The sequence below is a fragment of the Zonotrichia albicollis genome, chromosome 1 (assembly GCF_047830755.1).
Source record: "Zonotrichia albicollis isolate bZonAlb1 chromosome 1, bZonAlb1.hap1, whole genome shotgun sequence".
NCBI classification, from domain to species: Eukaryota; Metazoa; Chordata; class Aves; order Passeriformes; family Passerellidae; genus Zonotrichia; species Zonotrichia albicollis.
Genome location: NC_133819.1, coordinates 124054633 through 124071918, shown reverse-complemented (window position 1 = coordinate 124071918; position 17286 = coordinate 124054633). Strand labels below are relative to the sequence as shown.

The following is a 17286-nucleotide window of genomic DNA, read 5'->3' as shown; positions in this document are numbered from 1 at the left end:
AACTAAACAGCTTTATTATATCATCAACAGCCTTGCAAGATATCCTCATTGTATTCTGCAGGACTTAATTTAAGGAGAAGATACTATGAAACATTCTATTTTTCTCTATTTTAGAGAGCCATAATCAGATAAATAGTGAGAAGACACAAAAGGAGAACTCTGAGATCCTGTGGGAGCAAGAGCAGGAGCCATACTCTTAATCTAATGGGATGTATTTCAGTATAGCGCACAAAAAAATAGGTATCTCTTTGTACTAACAATACAGCAATCTCAGGAGCACTTGTCCATGTAGCATGCTGAATATTTATCCTTATTTGTCAAGAGTTTTTAAACAGTATATTGTTATTGCACATGTGCATAACAGTTTATCAAACAAAAGAAGAATGATCCTCTAAATGAACCCTCTTTGAATTGAACTTTTAAAACACCTTATCCTGTCTTCAAAGGAAGCACAAGATCCACTTTAATAGCTAATATTAAGTTATAGCATGTAGAACACAGCAAAAACAAAGGAAGTAAATCTACTCTTTCCATTTTATGTCTTTTTAAAATAGAGACTAAACTCATAATTTGGTTGTTGGTGGAGTCAGAAAACTCACCGCTCTAGGTGCAAAATGAGAGGAAGCTGTACTGCAATCAAAAATGAACAATAGACTTAAATAGTACTGAAGGCATGAAAATAGCTGGCTACAAGCCCAGAATCTATAAATAGTACCAAACTTGTTCATCATAACTCCACTGATGATGACAACATCATCAGGAAATGAAAACAGAAAAAGCAGGAAAAGAATAAAAGCAATGGACCTCAGGAATGAAAGGCCAAGCTATTTACAGAGCAAGCTGCTCAAGTTTGACAATAATCCTAGGGTGGGAAAGTAACAATGGTAACTAATAATGCCATGAGTCCTACCACATAACTGTGCTAGGGAAGGAGGACAGTAAAAGAAAAGCAACCAGTCCACTGAGGAATAAGTGCTATTGGTGCAGATTCCTAATTTTTATGAGAATGCTGAAATGAAATGTTTATCATTTGTCTTGAGCATGATGAATGCAGTATGTGATTTATACAAACAAAACCTTTTACTTAGCACAGAAGTTATGACATACCCTTCCTTTCCTTTTCCATGTAAATCCCTTTAACTTTTAAACAAAACCAGAAATAACATCAATACTACACACATTTTTTATTATTAATATTTTTTAATTTCTTTTTAGGTTCTCTTCATCAAGCTTGAGAATTCAAAACTACAAACTCTGGAACTATGTGATCATTTACTCAAATAAAAATAGCCCAAAGTTACAGCAATCTTTTGGGTAAAAACTGACTGCAGAGAAAACATTATCCTGTAAAAATACAATGTGACTGAAAGAAGAGCTAGAGAGAAAATTCAGTTCACATTGATGAAAGACAGACTGCACAAAATATGTTCAAAATAAAACAAAACAGGAACAAGTTCCAGTGCTATGCTGCTCAGATCTGATCTCAAATCCAGACAGGGAACATGAAGACTTATCATATACGCTCATAAACTTGAGCATGTTATTTAATTTTTTTATAATTTCCAATCAATTTCTTAAATCTTGCTCCCTTTGATTAGAAATTTATTCTACAATATTTTTGGGGCTGGGTGGGGACGTGCTGTTTTCAAAGTGAGCCATTGCTTAACATGAAAATAGATGACAGATTATGGATGTTGGTATTCAAATACCCATGGTCTGCATGATTGAAACCTTCTCCCCACCAAATACTCCTCCTACTTACAAAAATCAGACCTCAGACTGTAAAGGATGTACAGACAGTCCCCAAAAATATGTTCCCCATTACTTTGAGCACTCATCCCTTAAAGCAGCACTTAGATGTATGATATTTACCCTATATATTTGGCAGCATCAGCAGCTTGGTGCCCAGTTGCTGAAGGGCTAAGCTGAACACTGGCATATCCTCCCTTTATACACACCTATAGACCCAATCTGGAGAAGGCAAAAATGAGATACTGAGGGAGAAGCAAAGATGAAAGCTTAGCAGACTCATGGTGGGAAATTTAGAAGATGCCAACATTTTTGACAGTTGAGATTACCTAGTTATGGTAGACATCCTTATTAATTAACCCATTCCATCGAAAGATATGGGGTTTGGCTTTCTAGAGTATTAGTTTCAGATTGTAAAATGCTGAAAGAGCATGTAAACAGAAGCAGATTTTGCATGAGAGTTGAAAATAATATTTCCTTTATTTATAGTAAATAATTATTTATTATAATTTCAAAACACCCACTACTACTAACCACACCAGTGTTGTGTGACTCATTACTGCAGGAGACTTTTGGATGAGGTGCAGCCAGGTTGACATTATATTCTCAAGGAACTTTCTCTTCTATGTACCTTTGCTCTGAAGATGTCACCTACTGGGGTTGACTCTGGAACAGGAAGATTTTTGGATTGAAATTATCAGTTTTAGATATTTTTGCACTTAGAGAGCTTCAGCAGAGGTGTGTGTTATAGGTGTGCATTGTAATACCAGATCAGTATTATGAAGTTACTAAAGTTACAAACCCAATGAAATGTCAAATGAAAAAGTTCGAAGTAGTTAGTAGCCCACAACATTTGAAAACATAGTATCAAAAATTATAATTTGTCTAAAAAGGAAAGCTAACGTCACATAATAAAATAATTTTATTATGCCCTTGCCTATTTTTAAAAATAATGATTACATTAATTAAAATTTAGATATTATCAAAAACCTGTTTTAAAAGGAATTTCAAATACTGATGGCATGTGCATACAAATGCAGTGGAGTGGAGTTTGACTTTCCTACCAGGTGAGGTGAAAGACAGACTGCACAAAATAGTCTGGTTTGGGTGGTGACCAGATTTCATGGTCTGCAGCAGCATTCTTGAGGAAAACAGAGTAAAACAGACTGAGAAGCATATTCATTTTTCTAAATTTCTGGAGGTGGTGGCATATTTGAAAGGAGAATTTAGTGAAGTGGAAGTTGGTCTCCTTGAGTTAACAAGGGACAAGAAGACAGGAAAGGGCAATAGAAGTTGCACAAGGGTGGGTTTATAGCTCAGATACTAGGAAAAATTTCTTCACTGAAGGGGTAGTCAGCCACTGGAACAAAATATCCAACGAAGTGGTGGTATCACCATTCCTGCAAGTCTTCAAAAATGTGCAGACATGGAACTTGGGGATATGGTTTAGTGGTGATCACAGCAGTGCTGGGTTAACAGTTAAACTCAACAGTCATGGAGGTATGTTCTAAGCTTAGCAATTCCATGATTCAATGATAGTTTCACTCCTGGGACAATACAGAGTGCTCACAGAGTTGCTGTTAGTAATAACCAAGATTGAAGAGGTTAAAATTACTGCTCAACTACTGGAAATCAGCTGAGCATGTGCACTCCCACACCTGGTTGCCAGCAGAAGCTGAGAAAACTCAGGCAAGTATCATGAAGTCATTAAACTTACTGCTAGTGGTTGGGTAAAAGTATTCATCAGTTACTTGGGTAGTAAAGTGTCCTTGAGGGAATGGAGGGTGGATTTAAATAGCAAAACAAGAGTGTGTGTCTATGCAGTCAGAGATACAAGAACATTTTACTTTCAAAAAATATTCCAGAAAGGTATAATCTAAATATTACCCATAAATACTTCATTTAAATAAATTAGCATGATATCAAGTGCCAAGCTGTGAAAGTTAGAAATCTATATCTTGCTACTATCATTCCATCATTTACATATTGTCAAAACAATACTGATACAATGCACTAGCAGGAATGCAGTGTCATTAGGTTATCAGGACTGCAAATATTTTCCAGGACATTGATTTTCCTATGGTGAAAAAAAAAAAGAATAGAAAATAATATCTCCCAGTGTTTTGGTATCAATTTGACAGAGCCAGACAATCTTTCAACTCATATGAACAGTTTAGGAACCTTTAATTCCCCTCACCCCCCAGAAAAGATGGCGGCCTGCCAAAGAGGAGCAGGTTTTGTGCTAAGCCTCTGCTTAGACTGCATTCCTGCTACCAGATCTTCCTGCCAGAGGCATCAGTAGGATTTGAAAGGGAGGGCTGTGGGCCACAGATAGAAATTCAATATTTTTTTGGAGAAAAAGATAAGCCCCGGGAGTTCTGTGTTTTACTGCTCTCTTCACTGTGGAGAGTGGCACTTGATGTGATCCTCACTGTTGAGCATGACACAATACATTTCAGAGCTGAAACTATTGGACTGTAGCTAGATTTTGCTTTAGGGTGGAAATAGGTAGTGTTCTAGAATCAAGAAAATGCAAAAAAATGATGGGGATGTTGAGTCCTCACAAAGCAAATAAACTAAACATAATACAATAGAGCTGGAGGCTTGCTGCACTACCCCTACTTTTATGCACACACACACACATGGACACACACAAACATACTTTCTCTACTTTAATTTTCTTAATACAAAATACTGAGCACTGGCACACAGAGCCTTGTCACTAGTTTTTGATTTGCATTAAGTCATCTCACCTGGGGCTTTATATTCACCACCTGTAGGTATGCAAATCAAGAATTAAAAAAATAAAATTAAAAATAATAATAACCCCCCCTGGAGCCTGTTTATATAATTTAGCATCCCATGCTGAACTGTGTTCTGAACTGAATCAGGTACAAATTTACAGTCAAGTTAATTACATCACGTCATATCAGAGATAGGTGCAGAAATAAAAACTGCTTAGTAGGTTTAGGGTAATCACACTCAGTGCTGTGTTTCATGACTTCTTTAATAGGAAAGAACCCTGCCTGCACAGAGAAACACACAGTTCTGAGCAGAAACGTTGCAACTGCATATTACTTTTAGGTATTCACTGACTAGTTACTTGAAGGGCTAAAAACACCTCCAAATGGGGCTTAACAGCTTTGCCTGTTGATTCAAGGAGTTGCAGGGGGAAGGAGCCTTTGTATACACGATAAAATTCTCAGAAGTCTGAAGTTAAAGAAAAATCAGAAAAGGAGGGATATAAATATTATTCTCAAAATTAAGTGTCTAAGGAAAATGCAAGCCCTGTAATGTGTTAATGTGACACACAAGATTTCAGAAAATACATAAATACATATAACTTGAACATATATGGAAGAAAGTGTTATTGAAAAGCTGCTCTCTTCTCCTAAATGAAGAAGTTCACCATGGCTTAATAAAATAGGATATGAGGCTTCATTTCAGAACTCCACAAATATTTGCAAAAATTTTCTGAGGTATTTGCCCAGCTGTCATGATGACTAAGAGGGAAAAATAACAGTCTACAAATATTTGATGGGAGTAAACAGCAATGATGAAGGAGTAAAATACCATTAGTATAATGACTGATTCTGTAGTTTAAATATGAGTAATGGGATGCTAATAAGATCTGGAAAATGTATATTGGCAATTTAGAAATCTTCTTAACAATGGTATTGAATGCCTTCAGAACAGCAAACTGGAAAGAGCTCATCCTCTGGGTCACTTTAAGACTTTCATCTCTCCTGCTGAGGTTTCTCTAAGTTGCACAGATCATTTCAGCTTCCAGCCAGTCCTCCGTCAGAAAAAAAAAAAAAAGAAAAGGGGCTTAGTGTTACCATTTCTATATGTAGAATCTGAATAGTTTTAAAATTAGTGAAGCTGAGGAGTTAACCTAATGTCCATGCTCATATATTTTACCTTTTAGAACTTCTTGAACTGTATCAAGCTTGAATGTGCAGCTGAATCCAAATTTTCAAAGCAGCATTCTTTGGAAATGAAACATTACCCTCTTTCTTTCAATGCCAGATTTCCATTCTGTTTTAACATTTAATTATACTAGAAGTTGTTATTTCAAGAAGCTGTGGGTTTGAAACCACTTTATTTATATAAAACTGATATTTGTCATAATTTTTAAAGAAGACTATGTACCCTACTTTTCTGACTAATTTTTCAGTAGAGATGTGGCATAGTAACGCTTTCTCCCCAATAAATATTTTTATTAGCTTTATAAACACACTAAAAAAGTTGTTGAAAATGGCAAAAATCAAACCAATTCTAGTGAATTATAATAAAGCTACACTATGGTAATAGGAAACATCTGCTAGTGATTCGTCATTTTTAGGAAAAGTTTATTGTATAAAGCACTAACGGCCAAATTCAGAAACCTCTGATTTCATAAAAGCCTGACATATGTTTCTTTAAAAAAGTCTAGGAATGTAGCTTACATACAGCTTAAGGTATTAAAAATTATTTTTAAAGATTGTCATTATTTTCTTGATTTACTTTTCTTTGAATGGAGATGACTTTCAGCATAGACAAGGATGGGCCCTTTTTTAATGGTGCCAAGGGGAATCGTAGAGATTCCATCTTGTCACAGATGTAAAACTAGAGCAGAGGAGAAGGCCTGCATCCCCACTTCTGGACTGAGTGGCGTGGAGGACAGTTCTGGTGTCCTGGCTCTCCTGGAATACTCCCAACCTGGGGCGGGGGGGGGGTGTGTGGCAAAAGGTTAAATAGGGTCATTGTAATTTTGGTGATAATTCATTTGCATCATCTCTGTAGATGCCCAGAAAGTTTTTACACTGGGATACCTGGAATGTGATGCAAGTATGTATCAGCCCATTCTCTGAATGCTCCAGGAAGAGGGAAACCAGCCCTAAACTGACCTCCAAAACATGACTATGGAAAATCCTGGGTTCAACTTCTCTCAATTCTGGCAAGGTCTTAGCACAGGAACATCATATTTTTGTTGTGATTCTTAGCAGTTAATACTTATGCCCAGATACTAAGAGGTAAAGAGCAAATATGTTCTTGAATACCAAAGCCTCAGCTCAAGATCCAGTAAGATCTTTTTTACTGTCAAGATGACAGTAAAAAAAAAACAAAAACAAAAACAAAAAAAAAAAAAAACCCCAAAAAAATCCCAAACAAAACAATTTGAGAACATGAAGCAATATTTCACATTCATATATATAGGGAAATCATGCAGCTGTGGTTGTTTTGACGTGTTGGGGTTAATACATTTAATGTGTGCTTTTTTTAGTCAAGAAAGCAGTACTACTGGTGAGGAAGAATTTCCAAGGCAAGGCTGACTTCACATACACTCTGTGCCTCATATTTCTAAACACCTCTGTCTCTGTTGGAGACAGAGAATAGCTCAGATATTTCTCCAGATTCCAGGACCCCTTTATATTTCAATTATTTAGGAAAGTCATAAGATGTTCTTCATAGGTCATTTTTGATGCTGTTTTAATTTGTGACTTCACTACATAGAGATGCGGTGGATTTGGAACACTTTTCTCTTTAATCTGCCCCAAATGAAGTACAGATCCTTTTCCCTGCAAGTCAGTTCCCGTACAGTACTCCTTCTCTCCAGTCTTTACTACTCATTTGGACTGAGCTATTACATACAATAAGTCATCAGCTTGAATTTAAGGCACCCCACTGCCTTCTGAGAGAAGCTCAGGCTTAAAAATTGAAGTTAAAATACTAGCGAGAACCCTTCAGCTAACATCAGAAACACTGTATACATTGTGCTCTAACACTAATTAAAGAGTAACTGAAGTAATAATTAAACAGTTACAGCTAGAGGCTTTGACATTGAGTTTCGTGTGTCTGTTTTTTACTGGCATCATCATGGGTGGCAAAACCAAAACTACCCACAAGATCAAAGATTAAATACCTTTAATTTTGCTCGCTTATTGCTTGTTGATTCAGCTGCAACAGCAGCCATTAAAAAGCTACTATTCAGTCATGGTTAAGGCACAGCAGTACCTTGTATCTCAGGGAAACTGTACTGGGAGTGCTTCACATCAGCTCAGCTTATACCAGATATAAGTGATACAGCAGTGAAAAAAATTAGTTTCCAGGCTGATTCTTAGAGACAGGAGAGAAGAAGCTGCCAACTTCCAGCCAGCCTGAGTACCAGAATCATCTCACAGATAGAGAAGTATCTGAACTAAGTAGGAGTTGATTCTGTGTGCCATCTCTACTTATAAAATCTGTCATTTTTGCTGGTAGAAGTCCTTATGTACTTTTTCCCTTTTTCTTTTTTTTTTTTTTTTTTCCCCTTGAATGGGGTGAGTTCTCTGAATTTGACCAGTTTTAATATAAATACGTGCTACTCACTATCTTTTCTGTGGTTCATCTGCTGTATACAGTAGATTCACCAAGGATTTCAAGTAAGCTGAGTTTTGATGAACCTGGCTTGACTTTCAGGCTGGAAGTGAAAGAAAGTGCTGATATTACTGATGTTTGTGTGACACCTTCAATGTGAGCTGCTACGAATCCATGAGAAATGCTGTAGAGAATTTCAAGAGACACAAAGAAAACTGCTTAATGAATAAGAGCATGTAAACAAAGGCAAGCCAAGCAATCATAAAAACTCTGTGCATACTTTTCTAGATACTTGTTCTGTACTTTTCCTGTTTTGACTATCATTTTAACTGCTACCATACATCAGTCCAAGGATAAGACAATGCTACAAAACCCACTACAATATATCACTTTCAAGTAGTTCATTTTACTGAAAAATGCTATTGTATTTTTTCAGATGGAATCCTCTTCTTCTAAAGAAAATACATTTTCATGTACTGTCTTTGTTGTGAGCGAAATTCTTTAGTCATTACTCAGTCAAAACTTCCAATTAACTCTGTGTTAGTTTGGGTAAAAAGAATGACAAGATTGTTGGCCTTTTTAATGTAAAAATATTGATTTCTAACTCCTCAGAGAGTGGGAAGAAATTTAAGGAGTGTGGAGAGCAATACAACTTAGGAGAGAAATAAATTCAGTTTGAAAATGAAGATGCACCTACAGTACCTCTGTCAGGTCTTATATCCATATCAACATTGCTCTGGAAAGTCGAGTGTTGGCAATTGACTAAAACTCAACAAAAAACACTACCAAATATTGACAATGGCCTCAGGAAAACTCTGATCCTTAAGCTGGTAACATGCTAAGAAAAATTCATCCTGAAAAACAAATAAGATGATTAAGAATATAGAGTGCATATAAACAAGAACAGCATTGAAAAATGGTAAAGCAGGAGTTTAGATCTTTCATGTTATACACATACAATCTACAATTTCCAAGTACATATTTGAAAAGGAAAACTAATTGGAAAACCTAAAAAGGAAAACCATAAAATATTAAAGCAAACACTACCATAAAGACAGGAAATAAGATCTGGACTGTAAATCAGAAAGTTGTTGCTGGACTATCAAAGCATTATGGATAGGCTTCTGATGACCTGGTAGAAGTTCTCACATCCCTTGCCCTTCAATTTTAACTTCTTTACAACAGGATTAAATTATCTGGGAACTTATGAATATATTTTCACTTCCTACCATTTATTGTACTTGGAGTAAGGCAAATATTAAAAATGCTATAATTAACTCAGAGACGATTATTTAAAATTTAGGATAACAGATCATTATGGAGGTCAATAAAAAATAATATTGCCACCTATTGGTGAAAAAAAAGAAGGCCAAATAATTCCTAATAATTTGCATATCCCCAAGGAAGATCTTGGCTTTTGTAAAATGTCTGATAGTTATTGATTTGGTTTACCTGACACCACCTAGTCAAGGGAATACCCACAGCAATATCTGTGAAAAAGTCATCTTGCCATATCTCTTTCTACTATGGCCATTGTCATTGGACCCAAAAGACTTAAAAAATATACCCCAAACATAAGAAAGGGGCAATTTGTACCATCTACTCTGCTATTGTGCAATATATTTAATAGCAGCACTTATCTAACAACATTAAATTAATTAACAATCTAACTCGTTAGAGAAAATAAATACTTATATTCAGTTTTTTGTAGCTTCTCATTCTTCTTGTACATATTTCCCTCCTACCATAGAAATCTTACTTTGATATATTGATTACTCCTTTCCCTCCTCTTCTCCTTGCATTTTCTTCCTTTTATTATATCCACTATTTCTCTTTTGTATTTGCTTTTCCCATTTGTTCACATTACCATCCATCTACCTACAGATAACCACAGACACATCCCCCCCTCCCATTGCCTTAAACAATCTGTCTGTGAAATGAGCAGTGACTTTATGATACTCTTTCTTGGAAATTTGCCTTTCTGTTCAAGAAAAAAACAGATGAAGCTGTTTTGCTTTTTCTGTTCCCTTCTTCCCCAATATATCTCTTTGCATTTCTTAAAAAAGTAGCAATGTCAAGACATATAGTTTGCCTTCTCCTTTTGATAGAGTGGCATCCTCAGAAAGTCTATCCTATTCTTGCTATTAAATGGGTCAATACACAGCTCTCCAGAGGAGTCAGCAAATCCACAGCCTGCCAAGCCCACTTTAAGTTCTTACAACCCAAAACAGTTAAGTTTTATCAGTCACCAGACATGGGGAAGATCTTCCTTACCTCTTCTTTCATCTCTCCATCAACAGTAGCATAGCATCAAGAGAAACAGCAGACAGTTATCCTGAAATGGGTTTTTGAATAGGCAAGTTCCACTATAAGCCACCTAATTTTGCTTTTGATACATATTTATAAAAGAACTTACCTGAAATTGTTTGCACAAATTTTCTATTAAAGACTGCTTATCTAAAATAGTAGGAGGCCTTTCAAGATGGTCCCTCTCTTCCAAAAGTATAAGAAAATAGAAATGCCTTACAGAGTACCCTGAAGGTCTACAAAGACGTTTTTAATAAGTTCACAGCTGAAGGCACCTTCAGGGAAACTCTACTGCCAGTCTTCCCTCTCAGATTTTCAAGATATCAGTTCAAGTCCCTCAAACGCCTGCAGCTATTGTGAAAGACTCATGCCATTTTGTTTTTTATAGGTCAAAAACATACCTTAAATTTGTCAAGAAAAATCAATAGGCAGGCAGTGTAGCCTTGTGAGGACAGCAGCCACATGCTTCCACAAACACACAATGCTTAATGAGAGAACCTTTTTCATTAACTTAGGCCTCTGGATAAACTCATGGTCTAACTCCATAAAAACCCAAAACAAACTCATGCCATAGTGTGAAATAACATTCAAAAATACAGAGCCTTGTAAAAAACTTTCTCTTTTTTCAGGGCAGGAGTAACTGGAAATCAAATAAAATATTTCAGCAAAAAAGAATCCATTCTAATGTCAGGGAGAAGGAAAAGCACAAATGGTCTTGGTGGTCAGTGATGGTCAGTGAAGGAGCTCTGATTTATCTTGAAGAATGTATAAAATATTAAAGTAAATATTTGTTTCAAAGGCCCGCCTCAATCCAGATTATATTAATGTTACCTGACATTCCTAATCTGCAGGAATGAAGGAATGAAGATTTTCAATTTCCGTGCTTAAAAAAAAAAAATTACCCTCCCCTGTAACAAGGCAAAGTTTGCTTTATCATGTTTCAAGAAACATTAGCAGAATATGTGATATATGTTCCTTCAGGCAAAAAAGCCTAATATTGTTACCCTGGCCCTGGTGATTGTAGGAAAGGAGGAAAAAACCCATCCCCATAGATTTTACTAATCATCTATTATTAATAATTCTCAGATTGGCATTGCTTTATCGCTTAATTTAGATATATGTGGTGAATAGATTTCTCAGCAAGACCTGCAGTCAGCTTCTGAGTGGCCACAAAGTCAGACTAAAATTTGACATTCATGATTTGGTCTGAGATGTCCCCTTGAGGGCAATGCAACCTTCAAAAAAGATTTCTTAGCAAAATATTTTCCTTTATGTAAACATAAATGGTTAAATGGTTATCTCACAAAGACTTTTTTTCCTTTCTTTTCCTTTTAAATGAACTAACAAATAAAAATTATGGTTAAAAAGTCTGAAACAGCATCAAAATTCTCTTACTACCTGAGGGGTAATAGTTGTCCAATCAGCTATTGGATCCTTCTCTCACAAGGGGGTGATATGAAAGGAAATGCACAATACATCTATTTAAGATGTAAATGGCAAAGCAGGTTTTTGTGTGGTTATACTGGGGGAGCAGTAATAACTTAAAAATATATTTTTTTTATTAAGCTAATACCTTTTGTCAAAGACTAAGATAAAATAACCAACAACACTGCAAAATAAAAGCATGAAAAGGAGGATTTTTCTGCAGTTTTCCAAATTGGTACATAAGGCACACCACTTTTTAAGCTCTTTCTCTTCTTTTTTTTTTTTTTTTCCTATCTTTATTTATTTATTTTGCTGCACCTACCATATAAGCCTTGTGGCTAAGGAGCATTCCTGTGAAGTGTCTAATTCTATATTCACATTTATATTTTTGACCACTCAGCACTGTACAGATATTTGTTTATTAGTTCAGACCTTAATTTGGAGAACAATAGAGGTAGACCCCATTTAATAAAAGAGCAAAGCATAACAGAAGTAAATGAATGAAGGAAACAGGCAAGCAGTTTGGGGAAGACAAAGAAGGAAAGAGAATATTAAAACACTAATATCTAGCACAGCAAAAATATTAGACACCTATCCAATAAAGCTAAAAGGTGGCTAGTAAGGAAAAAAGAGATTTATGTAAGTTTTTAATGACAAGGACAAGAAGCTTTCTCTTCTTTCCACTTCAAAAAGCATACTGCTGCATAGAACAGAGTGGAGAACTTAAGTGAAACAAAGAGAAAACATAGAAGACAGCCCAGAGAAAGCATTTGAGTGATTTACAAAGCTACTGCAACCTATATTTTCCTCTCCCAACTTCCTACAAACCCTGGCAGAAATTAAGAGAGTATCAAGGGTTTTTTCCCCCAAGACTTGGCTCTCCTTCTAACACACTGGAGACTAGCAGTGTATCTGATAATTTTGTCGACAAATGCCATCTTGAAATCAGATGTAAAGAATTCCTCTGCAGAAAATATTCTATAGAGTCCTGTTCCTGATCCTTTAAAACTCAAAATTCAGTATTATTTTATAAAGAATAAACTTCATAGTTTTACTCTGATGTTGTTCCTTAAAAACCCCCCAACCCTGGCCTTGCCAAATTCTTGTGGATCAACATGAAAAAGATAAAGGTCAGTAGTATTTGGTTGCAGCTATTAGTTGTAGCACTGCCTTAGTTCTTATCTCTGGAGTTCTTATCTCTTATCTCATCAGGCTGGAGGACAGAGGGAAAAGCCAAATTTATTTGGATCCAGATGAGATGCTCTAGTCTCAAGTTTTAAAATTGTCCTAGGCTTCAAACACCTTAGTCTAAAGAGGAAGAACATACGCTCAATACACTCCTTGCTTCACATCTCAAGGGAAGAAATGGCACTGTGTTTCAAGCAGGCTTAGATCATTGGAAGAATCTTTTGTTGTTTCTGTTCACTGCAAACAAAGCACTGAAGGCCATGTCATTATTAGTTTCCACATTCTTCTTAGCCTCCAAGCCTGAGAGCTTTTATAGCATAGGTCTGATGCTTTCAGTCTTAAGCCTTCAGAGAGAGGAGCAAAGGAAAACAGAAATGAGAATCTGGAAAGGAAAAACTGTGATTGTCTTCCTTGCTTTTAACCTCTGTCCTTGGCAGCTTTTCACTCAATGATTAAGTAAATAATGCACATTGAGTCTAGATGTAATGTGTGTGAAAAGAGAAGGACACAGTGTATTCTGCATCTGCGGTGTATATCACAAAGAGCAAATTTACATGAGACTTTTTGATTCAAGCAGCAATTAGTTTCCCCCATTCTTTTTAGATTTATTCAGGTGAGTAGATGAGAAGGGCATTGTGGCCAGCAGTAATAAATGAGCCTAGGAAACTATGCTGACAAAGGACAGCAACATGCATTGCTTTAAAAGGAATGCCTCCAGATCCTCGGACACCTAGACTAGGCTTCCTAGAGCTTCAGAGTCTGCCCACTTTATTGTGTTCCTCCCTGTTTCGAACAGAGAGAGAATTCCTCTCTTTCAAGACAGGGAACGCACTTTCTAGCACCAGTCTTCCTTTCCTGCACATCCCACCAAAAAAAAAATAAAAAAGATAAAGAAGCAGAGTCATGAATGTATTTCTTGTATTTAATCACCCGATGAAATACAATTAATTCTTCTTTCTCTAAAAAATAGACAGAGAAAAAAAAATCTAGCAAATTAATGACAGAACACACCCTACTTCAAAATACCCTTTGGTGCTGCTGTGAGAGTTAAACTCTGGATTGTTTCCTAATTATTACAGAAGGGGGAAAAAGGACTATCAAAGCCAACTTAATTTCCCTCAACTAGGAGCATATCAATGAGTGAATATCTTCCTGATTAAAGGACTGATGTAAAAGATTAGTGTATTTAGCATAAAATCAGCTGTGGCCAGCTCTGGAAATGTCAGAGCTGTATCAGACTGTCTGTCTATCCTGTGTGCACTCAAAGTACATCTTCAGAATTGTTGATGGCACTATTAGAGATAGAGGCACCCCGCTTAGTGCAGCTGGCATTGAGTGCTGCACTTTTTAATAGAGGCAGCTAGACAAGACCCCTAGATTACACATCGACCCCTATAACTTGAAACTCTAAGGAGAAAGCTGACCAGACAAGCAGTTATGATGATCTATTCAAAGTGGTTGAATAGTCTCTTTTTTTTTTTTGTACGGAATAAACGTACATGAATGAACCTTTGCTTGCAATCCTACAGAGCCTGCAACCCCCTCCTACTGTTGTCACCTCCCTTCCTCCCTTCTCTTCCCTCTCTGTACTGCCACTAAAAGATAAATGGAGAAGGGGGAAGGGACGAGGAAAAAAAAAAAAAAGCTTCTCTTAGTCTATTTCAGGTACTTTGAGGGGAAAAATTCAAATACAGGTGCACCAATTGAATGCCACTATAGGGCTTTGGATGTGAGTGTGATGCGTTTGTCTGTAGAACTTGAGAACTTCACCCATGCTAGTTGCTTGACACAAAGTGGTTTGAGAGGAGTGTCCCTGAGAGAGATCAAGTCCACTTCACACTCAGAAAGCCTTTTTTTTCCCCAGCTCTGTTCTCTTAGCTCCTCCTTTTGTTATACTTCAGTGTATGTTTTCCTATTCCACCCTGCAGAAGTGACGCTGAATGCAGATGAGCAGTCACAAAACCACTGAAAGAAATTAACACTACCAGATAACTTTAAGTGATACCAAATACACTGGTAATGCTTTTCAGCCTGACTTCAGGTATAACAGATATATACTTCAAGGACATGGATAACTGCCATGACCAGAGTAGACATAACTATCTATTCTGGTCATGGCAGTTACCATACTTTCATTTGTATATCTGTGTCAAAATGTCCAACACTTCCATTCTTTGGGTTTAGTTTTTTGCACATAAATTCAAAATATTTCAGCGTATTTATTTTCCCTAAAAATAAATTCCTCACTCACTTTGTATCCAATAAATAAGTATGAAAAAAAATCAAAACTTGAAGTAATAATTTCTAGATAATTATAAAAATGCAGATGTGAATTAGGCATGAGTTTGAACTAGAACTGAATTATTTTATTAAAAAATTAGATATTATTCATATATTAAAAAAATATCAGCTGTACTATAGAGTGTTTAATCTCTTTGCAAAAATATTGAAACAAATTAATTAACCCTGCAATACTTCCAAATGAAAAAGCTTGTATGCTGGAATGAATGGCTTAAATCCAGTATTAATGAAATGTCATAAAATTCTATTGCCTTTTTGGACTTTTAGTCTTGTCAGTCTAATTATGACATTTAATCTATATGATCATTATTAATCACTGGCCACTATACTTTTCCCTTTAAATTTCTGTGTCTGGTTCACTGTAATGAAAAGAATTCTGAACTTGGATACAATACACAACTACAACTGCACTTACCTTAGAAAATCTATTTTAAGAACCCAATTATGGGACAATTCAGCAAGAGATTCCACTCATAAATTCGGCAGCCAAAGCCATCAACCCCTATATATCTTATACGGTCCATTGGATGATGGTTAAAAAATAAAGTGATGTCAGGGAGGGTATGACACATTGAACTGAGGACTTAAATCTCTTTGGCTCCTCTGCACCTTTGTTGTCTGAACTGAACTTGGATAAGCTGCCTGTTCAGGACTCACAGTCAATTATCACTGATAATTTTTTCAGCTATAAAATGACTGTAGCTCATATTCCTACTATTGAAACACTGAGCCAAATTGTCATAATTGGCATCAATAATCATTTTGCCTTGGTAGAGACCTGTTTGAACAGTGTGTTGCCACATTAAATCTTCTGAATTAAGTTCCAGCATATTAAATATCAAAACCATGTGCACAGATGAAGAATCAGAACATTTTTTCTCAGAAACGATCTTATTTAAGAGTCAAAGTTATGAAATTTGTCAGTGCATGCATTCATGTTGTCATATTTCCACATCATTAGATACAGCCTGTAACAGTAACTAGGAAACAGAGACTTTCTGTACAAAATGCACAATGCACAAGAAATAGAGATAGACATAGATTTAAAGATGTTAATTTATTAAATATGGGGACACTAGACAGTGAAAGGCTGGGCAGTACAATTCTCTTGCCCCCTTTCAACCCAAAATATCAAGCTCTGTATTGTGTCCAGTATGGGGTTAAAGGCATCATCTGATATAAACAATAAATCAGAGCGGGCTCTATTCAACGCAATATTCAGGTCTCAGCCCACCTCTGAATCATCTTGGGGTTTTTTTCTGTAAGAAGAGATGAGATGTTTCTTAGTCTGCAAAGACTTACAGTCCTTCTTTCTCTTTATGGGATAAAAGTTCAGCTATCAAAATGTTGAGATTATTAATCATGTTTTCCTCTAAAAGCTGACCCTTTCAGATTTAGTCAGTTCTTGACACTGGTAATAAGTCACAACTGGAATGAATATTTCTTGTTTTTAAACATCTAATTTCTTTCTACTTTAAAAACAATGTCCTCTAAGGAAGGGAAAAAAAAACCCAAAATACACCAACCCTAAAATTATTTCTGTGGTTTCAGATGGGTGTGGCAGCTAGACCACCAAATCTAGAAGACAAGACATGACAATACATCAGATTCACAAGTGGATGGAATAGGATTGCGTGCACATAGTGACAACATGGTTGTAAGATAGTAAAGAAGTATTTTAATAGTGAAAAGGAAATAGAAATATAGCCAGGCAGTCCATTCAAATCTTCTTTGACTTTCAATGGAAAGCAAAATAAGGTAGAGTAATGCCTATTATCACTCAAAATTTTATTGTTTTGAGAAAAAAAAAAATTCTGAAGAACTTGGAAAGAATGCTTTTCTCTTCCTCTTTGGAGACTCTTGGGGGTAAGTAGTCTTCTCCATTACTGTCCGGATTAAAAATAAACATACTGTACATTATCTTACAAAAATGATATTGCCAAAAATATTAAAAATAATAAAGGAAACAAACAAAAA

General features: G+C 36.0%; 2 long non-coding RNA genes across 12 annotated transcripts in view; one reads left to right on the top strand and one right to left on the bottom strand.

Annotated features, from left to right (window-relative positions):
- The window catches only part of LOC113459393 (uncharacterized), a 77529-nt gene that overhangs the window by 24555 nt on the left and 35688 nt on the right, over positions 1–17286 (top strand). The window lies entirely within an intron of this gene.
- The window catches only part of LOC113459262 (uncharacterized), a 49448-nt gene that overhangs the window by 28012 nt on the left and 4150 nt on the right, over positions 1–17286 (bottom strand). For 4 of the 11 annotated variants that reach the window (XR_012582890.1, XR_012582896.1, XR_012582892.1 and 1 more), the window contains one exon: positions 8101–8191. The exons of the other annotated variants lie outside the window; for them this stretch is intronic. This is a non-coding gene — a long non-coding RNA (uncharacterized LOC113459262). The remainder of the gene's footprint in view (positions 1–8100; positions 8192–17286) is intronic. 11 annotated transcript variants of the gene reach the window in all.